Consider the following 22,361-nt stretch of genomic DNA (forward strand, 5'->3'; position numbering starts at 1 on the left):
TGGTGGCCCCCTGAAATCCTGTCACACCCAAATCATGCACTGCCCAATATTCCTTAAGTGGTTGAGTTTTGCTGGGAGCCCAGAGGTGGTGGCAGACCTGTGCACTGTGCTAAATGGCTCCAGGTCTGGTGCTGGAGGCAGTCAGCCTCAGTTCACAGTGTGGCCTCTCCCATGTATGTTTATGCCCAGCACAAGTAGCTGCCAAATGTGGATTGCTTTGTAGCTCCTAACAGCCTCAGTCTGGTCACAAGCAACAGCTAAGCTTCGCCTATACTGGATACTCTTCCAAAAGGCCCCAAAGCACACACTTGATGGTCAGCTTCAGATCACAGCAGAGGACCACTAAATTAAAAGTACAAGTGGCAAACCCAAAGGGATGTGTGACAATCACCAGAACCTGCTAGAGGGAATTTCACTCCGTGTAGTGATTCCTCATACAACAACTCACAGATTCATTCATGGCCATTCTTCAGAGCCAATCAACCTAAGGGTTAAGCCCATCTGCCTGCTGACATGCCAACAGCAATCAAGGTTGAACTACAATAGGAGGGCACATCCAACCCATACAAGGAATGCTCCTGTAGCACCTGGTTCATGTGACCTGGAAGATTGCATCACTGGGACCCACATGTCAACAAAAACAAGTTGCCAAAATATGGAGACAAAGAAACATGTCTCAAATGAAAGAACAGAAAAACACTCCAGAAAAACGAACAAATGAAATGGAGGCAAGCAACCTACCTGATACACAGTTCAAAATACTGGTTAAAAGGATGCTTGAGAAATTTAGGGACAATTTAAACAAAGAAATAAGCATAAATAAAAAAATATAGAAACTATAAAAAGGCCCAGTCAGAAATGAAGAATACAATAAATAAAATGAAAAATATTTAGAAGAAATCAACAACACATTAGATACAGGAGAGGATTAAACCACTATTTCGAAGACAAAGTAGCAAAAAAAAAAAAAATCCCAGCTGGAACAGCAAAAAGATAAAAGAACAAAAAAAAATGAGGACAACCCTGGTTGGAGTAGCTCAGTGGACTGAGCACAGGCCTGTGAACCATCACTTCAGCTCTGGATGGGGTGGTTTAGTGAATTGAGCACCAGCCGGGGAACTAGAGGGTTGCCAGTTGGATTCCCAGTCAGAGCACATGCCTGGGTTGCAGGGCAGGTCCTTACTGAGGGGTGTGCAAGAAGCAACTACACATTGGTGATTCTCTCTCTTTCTTCTGCTCTCCCTTCCCTTCTCTCTAAAAGGAAAATAAAATAAAATAATAAAATAAAATCTTAAAAAAGAGAGAGAGAACCATTTCATATCAAAAGTCATACACAGACTGAAAGCAAATGAATGGAAAAGATATATCATTCAAATGGAACTGAGAATAAACTGGGATAGCAATACTTATATAAGACAGAATAAACTTTAAAATAAAGGCTATAAGATATAAAAAAGGACATTTCATAAAGGTAAAGGAATCAATCCAACAAGAGGATACCATTGTAAAAATTTTTTCACCTAACATAGGAGCACCTAAATATACAGAGCAAATGTTGATGGAAATAAAGGGAGAATCTGATCCTAAAAGAGTCATAGTAGAGAATGTTAATGCTTTATTGACATCAATGGATAGATCTAAAAAACAGAAAATCAAAAACAAAATAGCACCCTTAAATGACACATTAGAGGAGACAGTTGATATTAGCATTTTCATTTAAACCACAGAATACACATTTCAAGTGTATATTTAAAGTGTATTGGAACATTTTCTAGGATAGGCCATCTATTAAACTATAAAATATACCTCAGTAAATTTAAGAAGACTAAAATCATATTAACATTGTTTCTGACTATAATGATATGAAACTAGAAGTTAGTTTTTAAAAATCACACAAAATGTAGAGACTAAATAACATGCTGGTAAACAATAAATGAGTTACCAGTGAGGTCAAAGAAGAAATAAAAGGATATGTTAAAACCAATGATAATGAAAACAAAATGATCAATACCTATGAGACAGAGCAAAAGCAGTCCTAATTGTAATTTATAGCTGTATGGGCCTACCTCAAGAAAGAAAAAGTATCAAATAAACCATCTAACCTTAAACTAAAGGAACTCAACTAAGAACAACAAACAAATCTCAAAGTGAGTGGAAGGAAGGAAATAGTAACTATCACAGTGCAAACAAATAAAATAGAGTCTAAAAATGTAATACAAAAGACCAATGAAACCAAGACCTTACTCTTTGTAAAGATAAAAATAGTTGATATACCCCTATCCATACTCCTCAGGGAGAGAGGAGAGTCAAATAAAATCAGAAATGAAAAGGAAGTGACAGCTGATGCCAAAGAAATATAAAGAATTATAAGAAAGTACTAAAACATCAATTACATACCAATAAATTAAACAACCTAGGAGAAATGAATAAATTCCTAGAAATATACAATATTTCATGCCTAAATTAAGATGAAACAAAATCTGAACAGAGTATTAGTAGTGAAATCAAATCAGTAATCAAAAAAATCACAACAAACAAATGTTCTGTATTAAATTGATTTACATTAAATTTTACCAAACTTTTAAAGAATAATTAACATCTCTCCTCAAACTATTTCAAAAAATTCAAGAATAGGGAAGGCTTCCAAGCTCATTTTAAGGAACCACAGTTACCCTGATTCCAAACCTGACAAACATATTATATAGAAAAAATAATAAACATATATATTAATATCATGAACAAAATACTAGCAACCAAATTCAATAATTATTAAAAAGATCATATAACATGATCAGGTGGGATTTATTCCTATGGTGCAAGGTTGAATCAAAATCCACAAATTAATTAGTATAATATGCTACATAAAGAAAATATAGCATAAAAATTATATGGTCATATCAATCTACACAGAAAAAGGATTTGACATAATCCACCATGGATTTATAATAAAAACTCTCAGCAAATTGAAATAAAGGGAACATACCTCACCATAATAACGACCATATTTGCCAAATCCACAGCTAACATTATGACCAACGGGGAAAAGTTAAAGTTTTTCCTTAAGGAAAAAGACAAGGATATCCACTTTCACCATTTTTATTCAACATAGTTTGGGAAGTCCTAGGACTTCCATTAAGAATTCCTAGGACTAGGAATTCCACAGCAATAAGATAAAAAATAGAAATAACAGGTATCTGAATTTGTAAGAAAGAAATAAAATGTGTCATTATTTGCAGATGGTACGATCTGCAAATAATGTGGAGAATAGTAAAGATTCCACCAAAAAACTATTAGAACTGATAAGTAAATTCAATGAAGTAACAGTACACAAAATTAATACAAAAAATCAGTTCCATTTTTATAAACCAACAGAATGTTAAAAATAAAAAAAAATTAAATGTTATTTAAAACTGTAGCAAAAATACCTAGGAATAGATTAATAGAGGAGGTAAAAAATCTTTTAATTGCAAAATTATAAGACTTTTAAGAAAGAAATTGAAAAAGATACATTATCAACGTACAATCAAAGCATATACCATGCTCATGTTTGTGAAGAATTAACATCATTAAAATGTCCTTATTACCTACAGCAATCTATAAATTAAATGCAACCCCATCAAAATACCAAATAAATTTTTCACAAAACTAAAAATAATAATTCTAAGGAACTCAAAACACTAATTCAAAAGAATATAAGCATACCTATGTTCATGGTAGCATCATTTACAATCGCTAAGATTTGGAAGCAGTGCGAGTGTCCATTAATAGATGAGAGGATAAAACAGCTATGAGATATTTACAGAGTGGAATTTTACTTCGCTGTAAAAAATAAATTTTACCCTTTGCAACTATATGGATCTGGACCTGGAGAATGCTATGCTAAGGGAAATAAGCCAGTCAGAGAAAGACAAATACTGTATGATTTCACTTAAATGTGGAATCTAAAGAACAAACTGAACTAACAAGCAAAACAGAGACAGACTTATAGGTAAAGAACAGATGACAGATTCCTAGTGGGGAGTCAGGTAGGTTAGAAGGTGGAGGGATTGAGCAAAAAAGAAAAATGACTCATGGACATGGACAATGGGGTGTTGACAGCTTGAGGTGATGGGGGTATAAGGGGGCTATATAGTAAGGGAAAATATAATAAATATGATACATTTTAAAAAAATGACTGTAAAATAAATAAAATAAAATTTACATAGAACCTTAGGAGACCCTGAATAGCTACAGAAATCTTGAGAAAGAACCAAGATTGAAGTTTTACTCTGTCTGATATTAAACTATACCACACGACTGTAGTTATCAAAATGGCATGATACTGACATTAAAACAGACACATAAATCAGTGGAACAGAATACAGAGCACAGAAATTAATGTATACTTACATGGTAAATGAATCTATGACAAAGGAAGCATGCATGTATAATGAGGGAAAGACAGTCTATTGAATAAAAAGACAGATACATGCAAAAGAATGTAACTAGACCATTGTCTCACCCATATGCAAAAAAAACTAAAAAATGTGTTAAAGAATTAAATGGAAGGCCAAAACCTACAGAACTCCTAGAAGAAAACATAAGCAGTAAACTCTATGACATTATTCTTACTAATATATTTTTCAAATATATTACCTCCTTGAGCAAGGGAAACAAAAGAAAAATAAAGAAATAGCATTTTGTCAAACTGAAATGTTTTTACACAGCAAAGGAAATATCAGCAAAGTGTAAGGGAATGTTCCAATTGGGAACATACTCATCAATATCATACTTATAGTATGTTAATATCTGAAATTTAATAAGAACACAAGCACACTTCCAGCCAAGATGGAGGCATAGGTGGAAACACTGTGCCTTCCCACACAACCAAGTTTAAAGACAAAGTTTTCGTAACAAAAACACAACCAAAACATAGAAAACAGAACTGTAAAGAAGTCTGACAAGAACAAATCATTCACCCAGATCAGTAAGAGGGGCAGAGCCAGCAGCTGGCCAAGCTGGGTTGCCCAGGAAAAAGTGGCTGACCAACCCAGGCATGCAGGTGGAGGTTGGCAGATTCCAGGTGTGGGGTGGCAGTGGGCGTACCCAGTGAGGGCACAAGGTGGCTGGCTGACGGAGGTCACGCAGTGTATTTGCACTCAGATAAACTGGGCAAAGGAGCAAGCAGTGAGACAGAAAAGTAGGGCCCCAGCGATGGGAATTAAAGCCTAATAGCACCAATTGGAAAAACTTTTTGGGGTGAGGTGCTGGGTGAAGCTCCCAGGCTCACAGAGAGTTCTTTGGAGAGACCCACAGGGTCCTGGAGGGAGCACAAGCCCACGCACCCAGGAGCTGGCACCAGGGTGGGGATGGGGGGCGCCATTTGCTTGCAGGAAGCAGCAGAGGGGACTGAAATCTGAGAGAGAGCAGAACAAACACCACTGTCCCTCTCTGAACCCACCCCCACATACAGCATCACAGCCCAGCCACTGGGTCGCCCTACCCTGGTGAACACTGAAGGCTACCCCCCTTATACTTAACAGGCATGAACAGACCAAAACACTGTGGCTCAAGAAGAACAGCTCAAAGTTCCAGAGCCAATACTTCTAAGCGACCAAGAGATAGCCAGCCTATCAAATGCACAGTTCAAAATACAGGTGATCAGGATGCTCACAGAACTGGTTGATTTCAGTCACAAATTAGAGGAAAAAATGAAGGCTAAACTAATTGAAATGAAGAGAAATGCACAGGAAACCAATAGTGATGGAAAGGAAACCAGGACTCAACTCAAGGGAGTGGCCCAGAAGGAAGAAAAAAATGACCCAACAGAAAAGAATGAAGAAACAAGAATTCAAAAAAATGAGGAGAGGTTTAGGAATCTCCAGGACATCTTTAAACATTCCAACATCCGAATTATAGGGGTACCAGAAGGCGAAGAGGAAGAGCAACAAGTGGAAAACTTATTTGAACAAATAATAAAGGAGAACTTCCCCAGTCTGCCAAAAAAAAAAAAAAAAAAAGACTCCCAGGACGTCCAGGAAGCTCAGAGAGTCCCAAAGAAGTTGGACTCAAGAAGAAACAAACCAAGGCACATCATAATTACATTAGCCAAGATTAAAATGAAGGAGAGAATCCTAGAAACAGCAAGATAAGGGGACAGTCACCTACAAAGGAGTTCCCATCAGACTGTCAGCTGATTTCTCAAAAGAGACCTTACAGGCAAAAAGAGGTTGGAAAGAAGTATTCCAAGTCATGAAAGGCAGGGACCTAAATCCAAGACTGCTCTATCCAGTAAAGCTCTCACTTAGGATGGAAGGGCACATAAAGTGCTTCTCAGATAAGCTCAAATTCAAGGAGTTCATCATCACCAAGCCCTTATTATATGAAATGTCAAAGGGACTTATCTAAGAAAAAAAGATAAAAAATATGAACAGTGAAAGGACAGCAAACTCACAGTTATTAACAACCACACCTAAAACAAAAGCAAACCAAGAGGGCAACTAGATCAGGAGCAGAACCACAGAAATGAAGATCACATGGAGGGTTAGCAACAGGGGAATGGGCGGAGGAGAAGGGGGGAGAAGGTACAGAGAATAAGTAGCATAGACAGTACGTAGAAAATAGACAGGGGGAGGGCAAGAATAGTATGGGAAATATAGAATCTAAAGAACTTGAGACACATGGACACAAACTAAAGGGGGGGAGTAGTGGGGGAGGGGTGTGCAGGGTGGAATGGAATGAAGGGGGAAAATGGGACAACTGTAATGGCATAATCAATAAAATATATTTTAAAAAAGAGCACAAGCAACTTAACAGCAAAGAGATGATTTAAACCCCCCAAAAATGAGCAAAGACCTTGGATGAACATTTCTCCAGAGAAGACTTACAGGTGTCCAAAAACCATATGTAAAGATTGCCAACTTCACTAATAATCAGAGAAATGAAAAATAAAACTATATTGATATATCACCTCGCACCTTTCAGAACTGTTATCATCAACATATCGATAAACAAATTTTGGAAAGAATGCAGAGAAAAGTGAACCCTGGTGCATTACTGGTAGTTTGAAAATTGGTTCTGCCACTATGGAAAACAGTATAGAGGACTGTCAAAATATTCAAAATAGAACTACGTTATGATCTATCAGCTCCATTTATGGGTATTTATTAAAGAAATCCAAAACACTGACTGGAAAAGATATAGGCATCCCCATGTTCACTGCAGCATTGTTTACAATAGCCAAAATAGGGAAGCAAACTAAGTGCCCAATGATGGCTGATCAGATAAAGAAGATATGGTGTATTTATGCAATGAAATATCATTTGGCCATTAAACAATAAAATATTATATGTGACAACAAAGACACAGTAGACAGTATTATGCTAAGTGAAGTAACTCAGACAAAAAAAGGCAAATAGATTTTACATATATGTGGAATCTAAGGAACAAAATATGTAAACAAAACAGAAGCCAACTCATAGAAAACAAACTGATAATTGCCAGATGGGAAGCAGGATGGGGGACTGGGTGGAAAAAATTATAAAATTAAGAAGTAAAAATTGGTAATTACATAATAGTCACGGGCATGTGAAGTACAGCATACCGAATATAGTAAATAATATTGTAATAACTATGTATGGTGTCATGTGGTTACTAGAGGAATCACTTCATTTGCAATAACCAGGATATGAAAACAACCTAGGTGTCCATTGATAGACAAATGGATAAAGAAGATGTAGATACAATGAAATAATATCCAGCCATAAAAATAATGGAATGCTAAGTAAAACAGGTCATACAGAGAAAGACAATTACTCCATGACTTCACATATACACTATATGTGGAATCTAAGATAACATAAGAAATGAATAAGCAAAACAAAACAGGAATAGACTCATAAATACAGGGAACAAACTCATGTTTGCCAGAGAGGATGGGGAAGGAAGAATAGGTGAAACAGGTTAAGAAAATGAGAGGTACAAACTTCTAGTTATAAAAGATAATATCAGGGGATTTAATGTATAGCATAGGGAATACAGTCAATAATATCGTATTAACTTTGTTACTAGACTTATTCTGGTGACTACATTGTAAGATATATAAATGTCAAATCACTATGTTGTGCACATGCAAGTAATATAATATTGCATGCCAACTATACTTTAATAAAATAAGCTAATATTAAAAAGGAAATAGATGTAGCAGTTGTGAACATGGTGGTGTAGAAGGGTATTGATGGGTTTTTAAGGATATGAGTTCTATGAGCTTCCTATAAAATGAAATATAGTGATAAGTGTGTTGACTCTGAAACATTGCTTGGCCTAGGCCACAGAAACGTTTTGTCAAGCTTCTGAGAGAGGAAAGAAAAGAGAGAAAGAGAGGGAGAGAGACAGAGAAAAACAGGGAGAGAGAGAGGAGGGGCAAGGGGAGAAAAGAAGGAGGGAAGGAAGGAAGGAAGGAAGGAAGGAAAGGAGGAAAAAAACCCTGATTTCCTTTACAAAAGAATAATTAAGACAGCTGGCACAGGTAAGGTTAATACCATCCAAGATGGGATTGTCAGGGCAGAAGCAGAAATTTTTATTTAAGGTAAACAAGTGATATAGCAGAAACAAGTAAGACCCAAGGGGCACTCTGTGTTTCCCCTTTCCATTGTAAACTCTAAGTCTGCTATAGAAAGATAACCTGTCTGTTTGGAGGGACCCAGGAATTCAATGCATGGAAACTTCGAGTTAAAGTTCTATTCCTAGACTCTTGGTTTTCTTCCTTCAATATTGCTTTTGACCAGGACAGCCTTAATGTTTTCCTCAATGTAACAAAACTTTAAATACATTTCTTTCTGACTGTGGGCCCCCTTTTCTTAGAACATTTACTTTAGAAAACTTGTCATTGTAAACAGTGTCTCTGCCCTTTAGGATATAAACCTTTTCCCAGCCTCTTACCAGTTTTACAACACAGGAATGTCTTTCTCAAGAACCTGGAACCACCCCTTTGAGGAGTAATTATCAATAAATAGGAGGATAGGGGTGGAATGACTGAATAAGAGAAAATAACCCATAGACATGGGCAACAGGGTGGTGATTTCTGGGGGGAGGAAGTAAAAGGGGACTAAATGGTAATGCTAAAAAAAAATCAATATAGCAAAAAGAAAAATAAAATACCTAGGAATAAACCTAACCAAGATGTAAAAGACCTATAAGAAGAAAACTACACAACACTGAAGAAAGAAATCAAGGAAGACACAAACAAATGGAAATATATACTGTGTTCACGGATTGGAAGAATTAACATCATCAAAATGCCCATACGACCCAAAGCAATTTACAGATTCAATGCAATACCTATTAAAGTACCAATGGCATATTTCACAGACATAGAACAAACACTTCAAAAATTTATATGGAACCATAAACAACTCTCAATAGCTGCTTCAATTTTGAGAAAGAAAACAAAGTAGGAGGGATCACAATACCTGATATCAAACTGTATTACAAGGCCACTAATCAAAACAGCCTGGTACTGGCATAAAAACAGGCACATAGACCAATAGAACAGAGCAGAGAACCCAGAAATAAACCCAACTCTCTACACTCAATTAATATTTGACAAAGGGGGCAGTAACATAAAATGGAGTGAAAATAGCCTCTTCAACAAATGGTGTTGGGAGAACTGGACATCTATGTGCAAAAAAAATGAAACTTGAGCACCAACTTACACCATACACCAAAATAAATTCAAGGTGGATAAAAGACTTAAATATCAGCCGTAACACTAATAAAGTCCTAGAGAAGAACATAGGCAGGAAAATCTCAGATATTTCACACAGCAACATTTTTACAGATATGTCCCCTAGAGCAAGGGACATAAAGGAAAGAATAAACAAATGGGATCTCATCAAAATAAAAAGCTTCTGCATGGCTAAAGAAAACAGTATTAAAATAAAAAAGATAACCAACCACATGGGAAAACATATTTGCCAATCATATCCCAGACAAGGGTTTAATCTCCAAAATATATAAAGAACTTACACAACTCCACTCTAAGAAGACAAGCAACCCAATTGAAAAATGGGCAAAAGACTTGAACAGACATTTCTCCCAGGAGGACATAAAGAGGATCCAGAGACACATTAAAAATGCTCATTACAGCCAGCTATCAGAGGGATGCTAACTAAAACCACAGTGAGATACCACTTCACACCAGTCACAATAGCAACTATAAACAAAGCAACAAACAAAAAGTGTTGCAGACGATGTGGAGAAAAGGGAACCCTAGTGCACTGTTGGTGGGATTTTAGACTGCTACATCCATTATGGAAAACATATGGAATTTTCTCAGAAAACTAAAAATGGATTTGCCTATTGACCCAGCAATTCTACTGCTAGGATTATATCCTAAGAACCCTGAAACACCAATCCCAAAGAACATATGCACCCCAATGTTCATAGCAGCACATTTTACAACAGCCAAGAGTTGGAAGCAACCTAGGTACCCGTCAGTAAATGAATGGATCAAAAAACTATGGTACATATGCACAATGGAATTCTACGCTGCAGAAAGAAAGAAGGAGCTCCTGCCTTTTGCAACAACATGGATGAAACTGAAAAGCATTATAGTGAGTGAAATAAGCCAGGTGTTAAGTACAAATACCACACGATCTCACCTTTAACAGGAAGCTAAACAACAAAACAAACAGACAATAAAAATATAGCCAAAGACACTGAAATAGAGAATAGGCTGACAGTGGCCAGAGGGGAGAGGGGAAGGAATTTCAGGGGAGAGGGGGAAGGGTTTACAGGAATAAGTATAAAGGACACATGGACAAAAACAAGAAGGGGTGGAAATGGGAGGGAGGTGGGGAGGACTGGGGGTTGGGCTGGGATGGTAGTAAAAGGCAGAAAACTACTTGAACAACAATTAAAATAAAAAACATGAAAAAACAAAATATCAATTATTTCTCTTAGCATTGTATTATTTTTTCAAATTTAGATAAGCATGCTTTCTTTAGCTTCTTCTAAGCTAGTGGGATGAGATAGCAATAAAGAACAAAGGACAATGACTTTGGCGCAAGCTTTCAAAACCTGCAGCTTGGCACAGATGATTTTGTCAGTACTTCTTACATGGGTTTTCTCAGCTAGATATAGATTCATCTAATTGTAACCACTTACATAAATTTTATTCATAAATATATGCAAAGAAATTCTGTTGAATCCTTTGTTAAGTTCAAGATACATACAGTTCATAAAATTTCCGTAAATTATTTACTTTAAAAGCTGTTTTACAAAACCAACCTCCCAACCCAGAGAAACATGACAGGAAAGTGTGATTCTCACGGCAGAGCCTGGGGTCTGAGAGCTGTGGCTAAATAATATAGTATAGATTACATTATAAATGAATGAATGAATGAATGAATGTAGGTAGTCTACTTCTCAGGCTCTGGGGAGGGTAGGAACCTACATAAGTGCCAATTAGCAAACAAAGACGGCCTAATCACATTCCCCAACCTCCCCAGAATGTCTTCCAGTACATCACCTCAGTCATTAAAAATTCTTTCACCTTCCATTCCTCCATTTTAATACAATTGTCTCTTATTGCAAAAAACCTTGAATATAGTGTTTCTTGTCTGCTTAATTTTGTCAGCAATTTTTTATATTTCTAAGAAGCATATTTGATTATCATTGGAGTTTTGATGCTTAGCCTTTCCTTTTTTTTTCTATGCATGATCACTGTCTTCCTAGGTTTGCCGAGTCTGGAGAGGCAAAGATAATGTATTTCTCTGCTAGGTGGATGGACTAATTCAATAACCCAGAAACATGGCTTAATGATGGGGGACTCAAGAGTTGGAAAATTGTAGTTTACTGTAATGCTTAATAATAGCCTAGTAGTTAATGCATGTAAAAAGCTATTATTTCAGGGATGGAAGGTAAGGCCCACCCTGACTCCAGGAGACCACAAGTGATTGACTTTTGTGCTCCAGAAGCAACCATAAGCAATCAAGGTGGTATCCAAGCCATTGTTTTCCTAGGAGAGACAGCCCCCAACTCAGAGCACAGATAAAGAAAATCACACAGGACACAAATAAAGAAAATCACTGGTCATCAGATGAAAGGATGTTAGGGAATTTGCCAGACTGCAGCTTTTATCTGATTAACCTGTTTCCTGAATTCCAAATCCCTTACCTATAGTTTTTTTCTTCTGAATTACAGACTTCTTAACTACACTTTCCTTCTCCTTATGAAAAGGTTGGTTTAAAATGGAATTTAAGATGATATGTTAGGGTACAAATCTACCTTCTTCTCAGATCGCCTACTACCTGAACAAAGAGCCCATAAAGATGCAATCCCTGTCTCTGCTTCTTGGGTCTGGTAGGTAATAGGCAGCAGGAATTCTGGAATTTCTGGTTTTATTAATAGGACAGTAACTGGTAGATATACCACAGTCTGAAAAACAGAAGTATTTCAGCTCTCTCTCTGAAGTGCAATATACAGAGTACACAATAATTTAAAATGTGTTTTTAAACAAAGAAATGTCTAGTAATATTCCCTGATATTAAAGGGATTGTGATGCATGTATCTGAATTCTAGATAATTAAAATAAGTAGAATTTGGTCCTTAATAAGGGAATCTGAACTTCAGGACAGCAGCTTGGTTTAGATTCATCTGTCTCCCAAATATACTAAAGAATATGGCTGTGTCTTTAAAAGAATGATAAAATATTTATAGAAAAAATATAGCACATGTACAGGAACTACTTTTCCAAATAAATAACTTGGTCATTTTATTTTCATCTCTTAAATGCCTAAAGGCATCACTCAACATCATGGTTGAAAATTAAGCTGTATTTAAATCATACCAGAGTAGAAATTTAAAAGAAAAAGAAAATAAATACAAGCCTTGGCTGGTGTAGCTCAGTGGATTGAGCGCAGGCCTGTGAACCACATGATCGCGGTTCGATTCCCAGTCAGGGCACATGCCTGGATTGCAGGCCAGTTCCCAGCAGGGCACTCAGGAGAAGCAACCATACATTGATATTTCTCTCCTTCTCTCCTCCCCTTCCCCTCTAAAGAAAAATAAAGAAAATAAATACACAAAAAGCACTTTCTTCCATGCTCTCATTTAAAAATAGCCAAGATGACTTTTCTGCAAAATTTATTTTTAAAAGATTTTATTTATTTATTTTTAGAGAGAGGGGAAGGGAGGGAGAAAGAGAGAGAAACATAAATGCATGGTTATCTTTCATGTGCCCCCTACTGGGTACCTGGCCAGCAACCCAGGAGTGTGCCCTGACTGGAAATTGAACCAGTGACTCTTTGGTTCACAGTCTGGTATTCAATCCACTGAATCACACCAGCCAGGGTTGTGCAAACAATACTTTCAATAAATGTAGTTGCTAGGCTAGTTGCTAACTTTGGTTTAATTCCAATTTTTACTAGAGACTAATATATCCTAGATGGGGAAAATTGTTTTATAATGAAAAAGATAATTTCTCACAATATTTTTTATGTCATATAATTCTGATCTGGTATTTTTATATCTTTGAAGTGAACAAATACACATTACCAGAAAAGTACTCATCCCAAACCACATGTGTTTGGATGTTTAATTGAAAACAAAAACAAAAAGAAAAAATACTGTCTCTATTTGCCATTTGAACTTCACACTGTGGCATTGTCATTTTATAAGATTCCTGACTTTCTAGTGGCAAATTTCTGTGGGCTACACTATGGTAGATGTTATGGTACTACATTTTGTAGTAAAAATAACCTCATGCTTTTATTTTTACTGAAGAGTATAGTGTCAATATAAAAAAAATGTCCAGATGATGCAGAGGACAAAATTGAGTAAGAAAGAAGAATGAAGCCCATAGAGTGTTTCTCTCTTTTATTCTATCTTTAAGACATCAAGGGAATTGGTTGAATGTGTTATTTCTATTTATTTCTGAGGTATTATATGAGAACAACAGAACCTTCATGAAACTTTGTAAAGAAGATTTCACACTGAATTCTTTTATCATTTGAAGGGGAAGGTGTAACTTGAACATTCATAAAAATCTATAGAGACTGTGTTTGGGCTAAGAAAATGAAAAGGTATGTACTCCTGACAATCTTCTCACACCACGTAACTGAGCCTACATTTTTTTCTATTAAATGTGCTCATGTGGTTTGGTGACTGTTCACACAAAAGGTCAATTAGTGTTTCAGCTCTTGATCGTGGGGGCACATTAGATAAGAAGCCAAAGAGATGAACTTGAACGTCATTGTATCTACAACTTTAAAAACTATGTCTTATTGGGGAATAAAATGTTGAAAACTATTGTAGAGGTATCAGTTAGGGCCTGGATATAAAAAGAAATGATGCTTTGCAAAATCCCCCAAGACTTCCTGAGCTTTTTCATGGTAATGAAGAAGTGTCAGTGGAATCTGATGGGCCTTGTGTGCATGTGTATGGATGTGTAGCGGAGCATTACAGAAAGGAAATGTTGGCAAACTGAACTTTTGCATCTGAAATGTCATTTGGAATTCACTTGTGTACTTCAAGCCCAGTCTCAAATTCTTCCACTACTATTAAAAATGGTCTGCAAACAAGTCAGTCTGTAAAAAATTGATTTGACAATAGCAATATTAAGTCACTGGTGGCTTAAAGTTTGCAGCATTTCCCTCCTCTCTGATGTAGTGTGAATAGGAGAAGTCTGTCTGTTATTTATGCAATAGCCTGATGAAAAATAGAGCTTGTGCTTTCCTCCTATTTGTCTTCTACATTAACCTTGGTCAGGGTCAGGCTGAAATGCTGTAAGTACTGATCGCTGCATGTTATCAGCATTATTGCTTAATGTGCCAATGAGCATAAGTGTGAGTGGGCTCATAATCACCACCATGGTCCTCCCAGGCATCATTTATCTAGAGCTAACTCTGAAAAAAAATTCAAAATTGTGACATTTAAAAAAATAAAGATTAAAAGTTCTGAAAGAAACAGAAGTCATCCACACAGCACCCTCTTGGCCCCATAAATCAAAGTTCATTAGAGCTGCAGATCAGAATAGCATAACACAGAGACAGCCTTTGTGGTTCCCAGCTCTCTCATGTACCACCCCTGCTTCCCCCACTTACTAAAGCACACCTATTTTTGAACACTGGCCTCATGATCTTGAGAGAGATTTGACATACACATGCAGAAAGCAGGGCTAAAAAGGAAAAATAATATGTACAGTGCAAAGCATCTTTTCAATGGAAATGTCAAGCTCATTATATGTTTGAAATAAACATTTGTTATAGGGCTTCTCTGAGAAGCCCATGTTCCCTTTTTTCCCCCTAGAGGGCTGAGGGCTGTCTTTCTCACCCTACTCAGCTTCCTGAGTAGAGGTCCATACTGGCTATGCCCTTAATTGCTGCAGATGGTCACCTCTGAAGGGGTTTAGAAAGTTCATTACAGGGGTAAGCTACTTTTTTACCTCCCTTCACACAGTTCTAGTCAGAGATATATATTTTTTGCATTCTGAGGAAATATAGAGCTTAAAAATACATAATATTTACATTTAGTTTTGGAATTTTTGAAAATGACAAGATTATTAGGAAGACAAATGTTTAGACCTGGTTTGTTCACATGTTGTCACAGACATTACCTTTTCCAAAAAGATGACATGTAATCCTACCTGAGGATATGTTTATTGATTTTAGAGAGTGAGGAAGGGAGAGAGGGAGGGAAGGTCAGAAAGAGAGAGAGGGACAGAGAGAGAGAAACACTGATGGATGGCTTCCTGTACATAGGCCCCATGGGGAATGAACCTGCAACCTAACTACTGTGCTGACCAGAGATCAAATCTGCAGCATTCTGGTTTATGAGACATTGTACCAAACTGAGCCACTAGGCCAGGGCACCAAAGAGATGGCATTCATTGTTCAAAGTCAGTTCTATCAATACTAGGAGGTTTGTTAGGAATTTCAAATAATACATAATGTGGATTGTACTGAAAATATTTGCACTTTCCATCCTGTACAGGTGTCATCATGCAATAGAATATTTTGTGAATTTTACTAATTACATGCCTTGCTAACTTTCTACTCTTTTCTTAAAGTAGTAGAAAAAGTATAATATGGGCTATTCATGTTGTTATCTTACTCAAAAAGAGAAAAAAATCATTTCTAAAGTATTTGTAAAGTAACTTAGCTTTGAAAATGCATTTTAATAGTCATTGGTAAATACTTCTGTTTTGAGAAGTCTACAGAGTTATAATAGAAATTGAAATAAAAGGCTCCTGTGGAAAGAAATTTACAGCCTGTTGCAACTTGATTGTTCACACTTCAGAGCAATCCTAAGGAAAACTGTAAATAAGGTTTAGGCATAAAACTCCATAGGCATCTGGGAATATGCAGCCTGCTGAACAACAGAACAGTCTGAATTCTGGCAAACAGCCAATTTCTGTGGGAAAATTTGGAAAGGCTCACTATACACTATTGGTAGACTCAGAAACTATGTGGATGTACTTAGCTTTGTGCCACTTTAAGAACTCATTTGACTTTCCTGAATATGAAGTACATCTGGTTGGCATGTGTTATACCAGATTCTAGTACTGCTGGCACATTCATAATAAAATCCGGTTTATAGGAAGGTCATACTTTTTGCAAGAAACACTACTCCCTCTCTTCTTTTTAATGCTCATTTGGCCTTACTAGAATCTCTGAAACAGCCATGGTTTGTTTGGCTCAGTGGATTGAGCATTAGCCTATGAGCTATTGGGTCACCAGTTCTATTCCCATGCCTGGGTTGTAGGCCTGGTCCCCAGTTGGGGGTGTATGAGAGGAAACCACATATTGATGTTTCTCTGGCTCTCTTTCTCCCTCCTTTCCCCTCTTTCTGAAATAAATAAATGAAATATAAAAAATGTTTAAAAGAATTTCTGAAACAGTTATCAAACATTTTAACAAAAGAAAGATGCACTAGGGGTGATAGTTGGGTGAGAATTACAAAGTCTGAGTTGTATGATGACAAAGGCTTTAAGTGAGTCCTCCAGCCACATTCCCATAGCTATCCACAACACAACACTGTCTTACTTTTTGAGAGTGGACTAACTTCCATAACAGCTATGAGCAACACACATATTTTTCTTCATTGCTTATCTGAAAATATTCTCGCTTATTTATGTTTATGGCATATACTCTCCAGATGAAGGCCCTTTGGAACAGAAACCACTGAAATACTGATGGGCAATTGGTCACTTGTAAATTTTAAAAGAAAAAGTGCCCAGACATTATACAGACTTTTTTCCTATGATAGCCTGGTAATAAAAAAAAAAATTAACACAAAAACCATTCACCTCCAAAGGGATCTGAAAAAAAACCAAACAAGTATTGAATGCAACAGCAAATGTTAGATTTCTACTGAGGAAGCTCAATTTTCCAGTTTCTCTTTTCCTTCCGTTAGCATTCATTTCCTATTGCTGGCATCACCAGAAAAAATAACAGCATCAGATTTACTCCTAAGCTAAATTCATCAAATAATTGACAAAAATCTTAGCTATCTTGGAATGTGACATATAAAAACTGGGTTTGAGTTTGGAATCATAGCCTGCTCTCAAGAAATGAATGTACCAATTTATCCATTAACTGCCATCCAAAAGAGAATATTCCTCATAAGTAAAGTAAAACTTTCTTAGAAAGCTAATATCTTTTTTATTACTATGAGTCATACCTGAGCAAGTCTTTTATTCCTTTTTTGTTTTATCAAAGTTCACATATTTTGTGATCTTGGAATTTTTCAAATTTGTTTGATGTACTGTATTCTCTCAGTATGCACAAAAAAGATATTAGGACATTCCAGAATTTGACATACTCTCTTCTTGTGTTTTATATTCAATTAGTCAATTTCTTAAGATGACAACAACTTCAGCATCACAAATCACCATGTGCAAATGTGCTTAAGGCCAAAAGATAGAAGCAGTGAAAAGAAATTACCTGAATATGGCTTCTGCTTCAAATTGTTGCTAGATTCTGATTAAAGGTTGTGTTGATAAACTAATTTTGGGTGACCATATTGCAGGGCTGATATTCACTTTGCATTACTACTATGGTTGTATCTGTCATAAATACTGAAAAATTGGGACATATGTGATAGGTAGTTGTTGCTGCACATCGTCTTAAGAGGGGTTCTACTTCTCTGGTCCTTTCACCAAGATCAGAACCTCTCCCATACTCCAGCAACTGCTAATGTTGGTTTGCCAGAGGCCTCTTGGGCTTTGCTCCTGAACTAAGTCCAACATCTTTTTGGGTGATTGCTGCCCCACAAAAGTATATTTTAAAACTCACCCTATCGTATGTCTATGGGAAGCAATAAGGTCAGACTGTTAAGGCTGAAACCTGAATACTGCCATTTAGTAACTGTTTGACTTTGGGTGAGTTGCTTAACTGCTCCACATTTCTGTTACCTCCATAAAATAGGGATCATAATAAAATTTAGCTCACAGGTGTTTCATGCACATTAAATAAAATAGTGTGTGTGAAGTGCTCAGAATAATGCCTTTCAGTAAATGTTTAATATTGTTGTCATTTCATGATCGTGTACGTAGAAAATCATATGGAAGAAAGAAATTAAGGAAGACACAAACAAATAAAAACATACATCATGTTCATGGATTAGAAGAAAAAACACCATTAAAATGTAAATACTACCCAAAGAGATCTATAGAGTCAATGCAACCCCTATTAAATTACTAATGACACATTTCACAGCTACAGGGGAAACATTTCAAAAATGTATATGGAACCATTAACTACCCCAGAAAAACCTCAGAAATCTTGAGAAAGAATAACAAAATAGGAGAGATCACAATACCTGATATCAAACTATATTGCCAGATAACCATAATCAAAACACTCTGATATTGGCATAAGAACAGACACATACATCAGTGGAAGAGAATAGAGAACCCAGAAAAAAATCCATGTCCATATGGTCAATTAATATTCAACAAAGGGAGCAGAAGCATAAAATATCTTCTTCAATAAGTGGTGTTGAAGGATCTGGACAGCTACATGCAAAAAATGAAACTAGACCACCAACTTACACCACATACAAAAATAAACTCAAGATGAATAAAATTTTTAAATATAAGTCAAACATCATAAAATCCCTAGATGAGAACATAAACAGAAAAATCTCAGATATTCCACACCGCAACATTTTTACTGATATGTCCCCTAGAGCAAGGGACATAAAGGAAATAATAAACAAATGGGACTTCGTCAAAATAAAAAGCGTCTGCATGTGTAAAGAAAACATCAGTAAAATGAAAAGGGAACCAACCACATGGGAAAATATTTGCAGATGATACCTCAGACAAGTCTTTGATCTCCAAAATACATAAAGAATTCACACAACTTCACATCAGGAAGACAAAGAAGCCAACTAAGAAATGGGCAAAATACTTGAACAGACACTTCTCCAAGGAGCACATACATAGGGCCCAGAGACATATGAAAGGATGTTCAACATCACTAGTCATCAAAGCGATGCAAAGTAACACCTCATTAAGATACCACTTCATACCAGTCAGAATGGCTATCATTGAAAAATCAACAAACAATTAAGTGCTGGTCAGGTTGTGGATAAAAGAGAACCCTAGTACACTCTTGGTGTGAATGTAGACTGGTGTAGCCACTGTGGACAACAATATGGAGTTTCCTCAGAAAACTAAAAATGGAACTGCTGTTTGACCTGGAAGTTCTACTGCTTGGATTATACCTTAAGAACCCTGAAACATCAGTTCAAACTAACCTATGCACCCCAATGTTCATAGCAGCACAATTTACAATAGCCAAGTATTGGAAGAAACCTAACTGACCATCAGTAAATGAATGTATCAAAAAACTATGATACATTTGTGTGATGGAATACTATGCAGCAGAAAGGAAGAAGGAGCTCCTACCCTTCACAACAGCATGGATGGATCTGAACAGTATTGTGCTAAGTGAAATAAGCAAGTCAGTGAAAGACAAATACTATTTCATGTCACTTGTAGGTGGTACCTAATCAACAAAACCAGTAACCAGAAGGGGGCCGGGATGGGGGTAGCAGGGAAAGATAAGGGAATGGTCATCAAGGACCATGTATAAAGGACACGTGGACAAAGCCAAAGGGGGTAGGATTGAGGGTGGGAGGTGGGGATGGCTGAGGTCGGGAGACAAGGTTGGGGAAAATAGAGACAACTGTACTTGAACAATAATAAAAACAGAGAGAGAAATATGAAAAAAAATCATTTTCATCTTTGCTGCCTGGAAAAGTAACAGATTCTAAACATATCAATTATGAACTTGAATTTTTTTCACTAGATAATACTCCCCTGACTCAAATATTTCTAGTAATATGATAAAGTGGTAGACTGGAGCAACAATTTGAGTGAATAATAAAGTCCAGTTTCAGTGATTTAAAGAGATGACTCAATGAGGAATATTGCATGTTTTTTTTCATTATTTACAATGATACTATGTAAATAGAAAAAACTAGTTAAAATTTGCGTGATTTGAATTCGACTGAAGGAGAAAGTCAAGTAATACTCGTTGCCACCTGGCACTGACAATTCAGAAGAGTGGTTTGGACACTTATACTAACAAAAATCGCTGCATTAGCTGCCCTACAGTAGTTCCATCACTTGAGTGGAAGCAGGAGGTAGCAATTGGTGAGAGCCACACCAGGATGAGGTGGTCAAGGAAACTGTATATTCTCTGATGTAGCCACTCAATGCTTTATCTCTGAAGATGGGAGCAATGTGGATCCTGGTCCTCTGAAGTCAAACCAATAGGTTCAGTTAAAAATTAACTCTTGTTTTCAGTGTAATTGCCAAACTCTGTCAGTTGTGATGTATGCATGTGTGTGGAGGGGATTGTTAAGGCATAGGGGACAAAAGGAGGAGGATTAAAGGGACAGACCAAGTAATATAATAAAATTACCTTTCTTCTTGTGAAGTAAGTAACCAAATTTTATTTTACCCCTTCTCTCTGTGAAGGAGCATAGAAAAAATTAGCCATGGGAGCAATTGGTTATTTATTTTATGCATACCTACTACATTGGCAGATATTCCAAGCTTCATTATTGCACTCTAAATTTTACAAAAGATTTAAATTTAATGGCAGAAAATAAACTGAATGTGTTAGCCTGGAACAATTTTAGTCACAGAATTATCCACACATGTACATTTTGTGAATAATGTACAGAGTGGGTAAATTGCTTTTTGTTACTTTTTGGAACATTTTTGGAAGACAGTATTAATTCCTTTTTCCTTAGAAATAGGCAGATTCAAACTCTATTTTTTAGTACCTAAATACAATATTTATTAATTATTTTTATAGATACTCCACCACATGAATCTGATGAAAACTTAATTGTTTCGACAAAGATAATGTGACTTAGTGATACCAAGACCAGTATTGCCCATAAAGTAAAAGTTAGTTTTTAATTAAAGAGAAGAGAGAAAAGTGAATGATTAAATTCTTAGACAATACCTTTATAGTCTATGATTCATAAAGATACATGAATAGTCATGGGTGTGACATGGTTTAAAAGAACAGATATGCGGTGGAGTACATTTCTGCTCTTCAAGGGCTGCATGTCTTCAGAATCAGGTCTAAATTTAAACTTTCAGTGGCCCAAATAGTGGAAACCATCATGAAGATTTCCCATCTTCCCATACATAATTACCAAAAAGAAAAAAGAATAAATTGTAAAATATGTGTAAGGAAGTAAGACTTATAATACTTCCTCTAAAGATATATGAAAAAAGTATTCCTGTTTGTCTTCTTTTTGTGCCCCAGATTTTCTGCAATCTTGTAAATGTGTTTGGTCTGTCTGTTCAGTGGTTAAGGGTTTTCATTTGAGAGAATAAAAACTGATATTTTTAGTGTTCCTGTACCAACCAAACTTAGCCTTTACTTGTGATTCCCAGCACCCAGAGGAAGCAGATTCATTTGAAGTGGTGACCATTCTCTCATTTCTGAACTTTATGTCTTGTACTCTGTTTCCAAACAATCCACTCTTCAGCAGACAGAGTGACTGTCTTTTCACAACACTCTTCTGTACAGATTCTCTAAATATATTTTTCATTGTAATTATAATAATGATTAAGGAGAAGACAGCAAATCAGAGCATTTACTATTTGTCAGGCTGTATTATAAGTGCTTTATATATATTAACTGATTTGATCTAGAGAATAATTCTAAAAGATAGGTATTATTATCACCAAATTACAGATGTGAAAAATGAGACACAGAGGGATCAAATAACTAAAATTGGAGAGATACCAAATGGTAGAGTGAGGATTTGAAGTCATTTTTAAAATTTAGCTAGAATAAAAACTAAAATTTTATTTTTTACATAGAAGAGAGTGAGAATAATGACTT

Source organism: Sturnira hondurensis, unplaced genomic scaffold (assembly GCF_014824575.4).
Source record: "Sturnira hondurensis isolate 20B ecotype Veracruz unplaced genomic scaffold, ASM1482457v3 Scaffold0025379, whole genome shotgun sequence".
NCBI lineage: Eukaryota > Metazoa > Chordata > Mammalia > Chiroptera > Phyllostomidae > Sturnira > Sturnira hondurensis.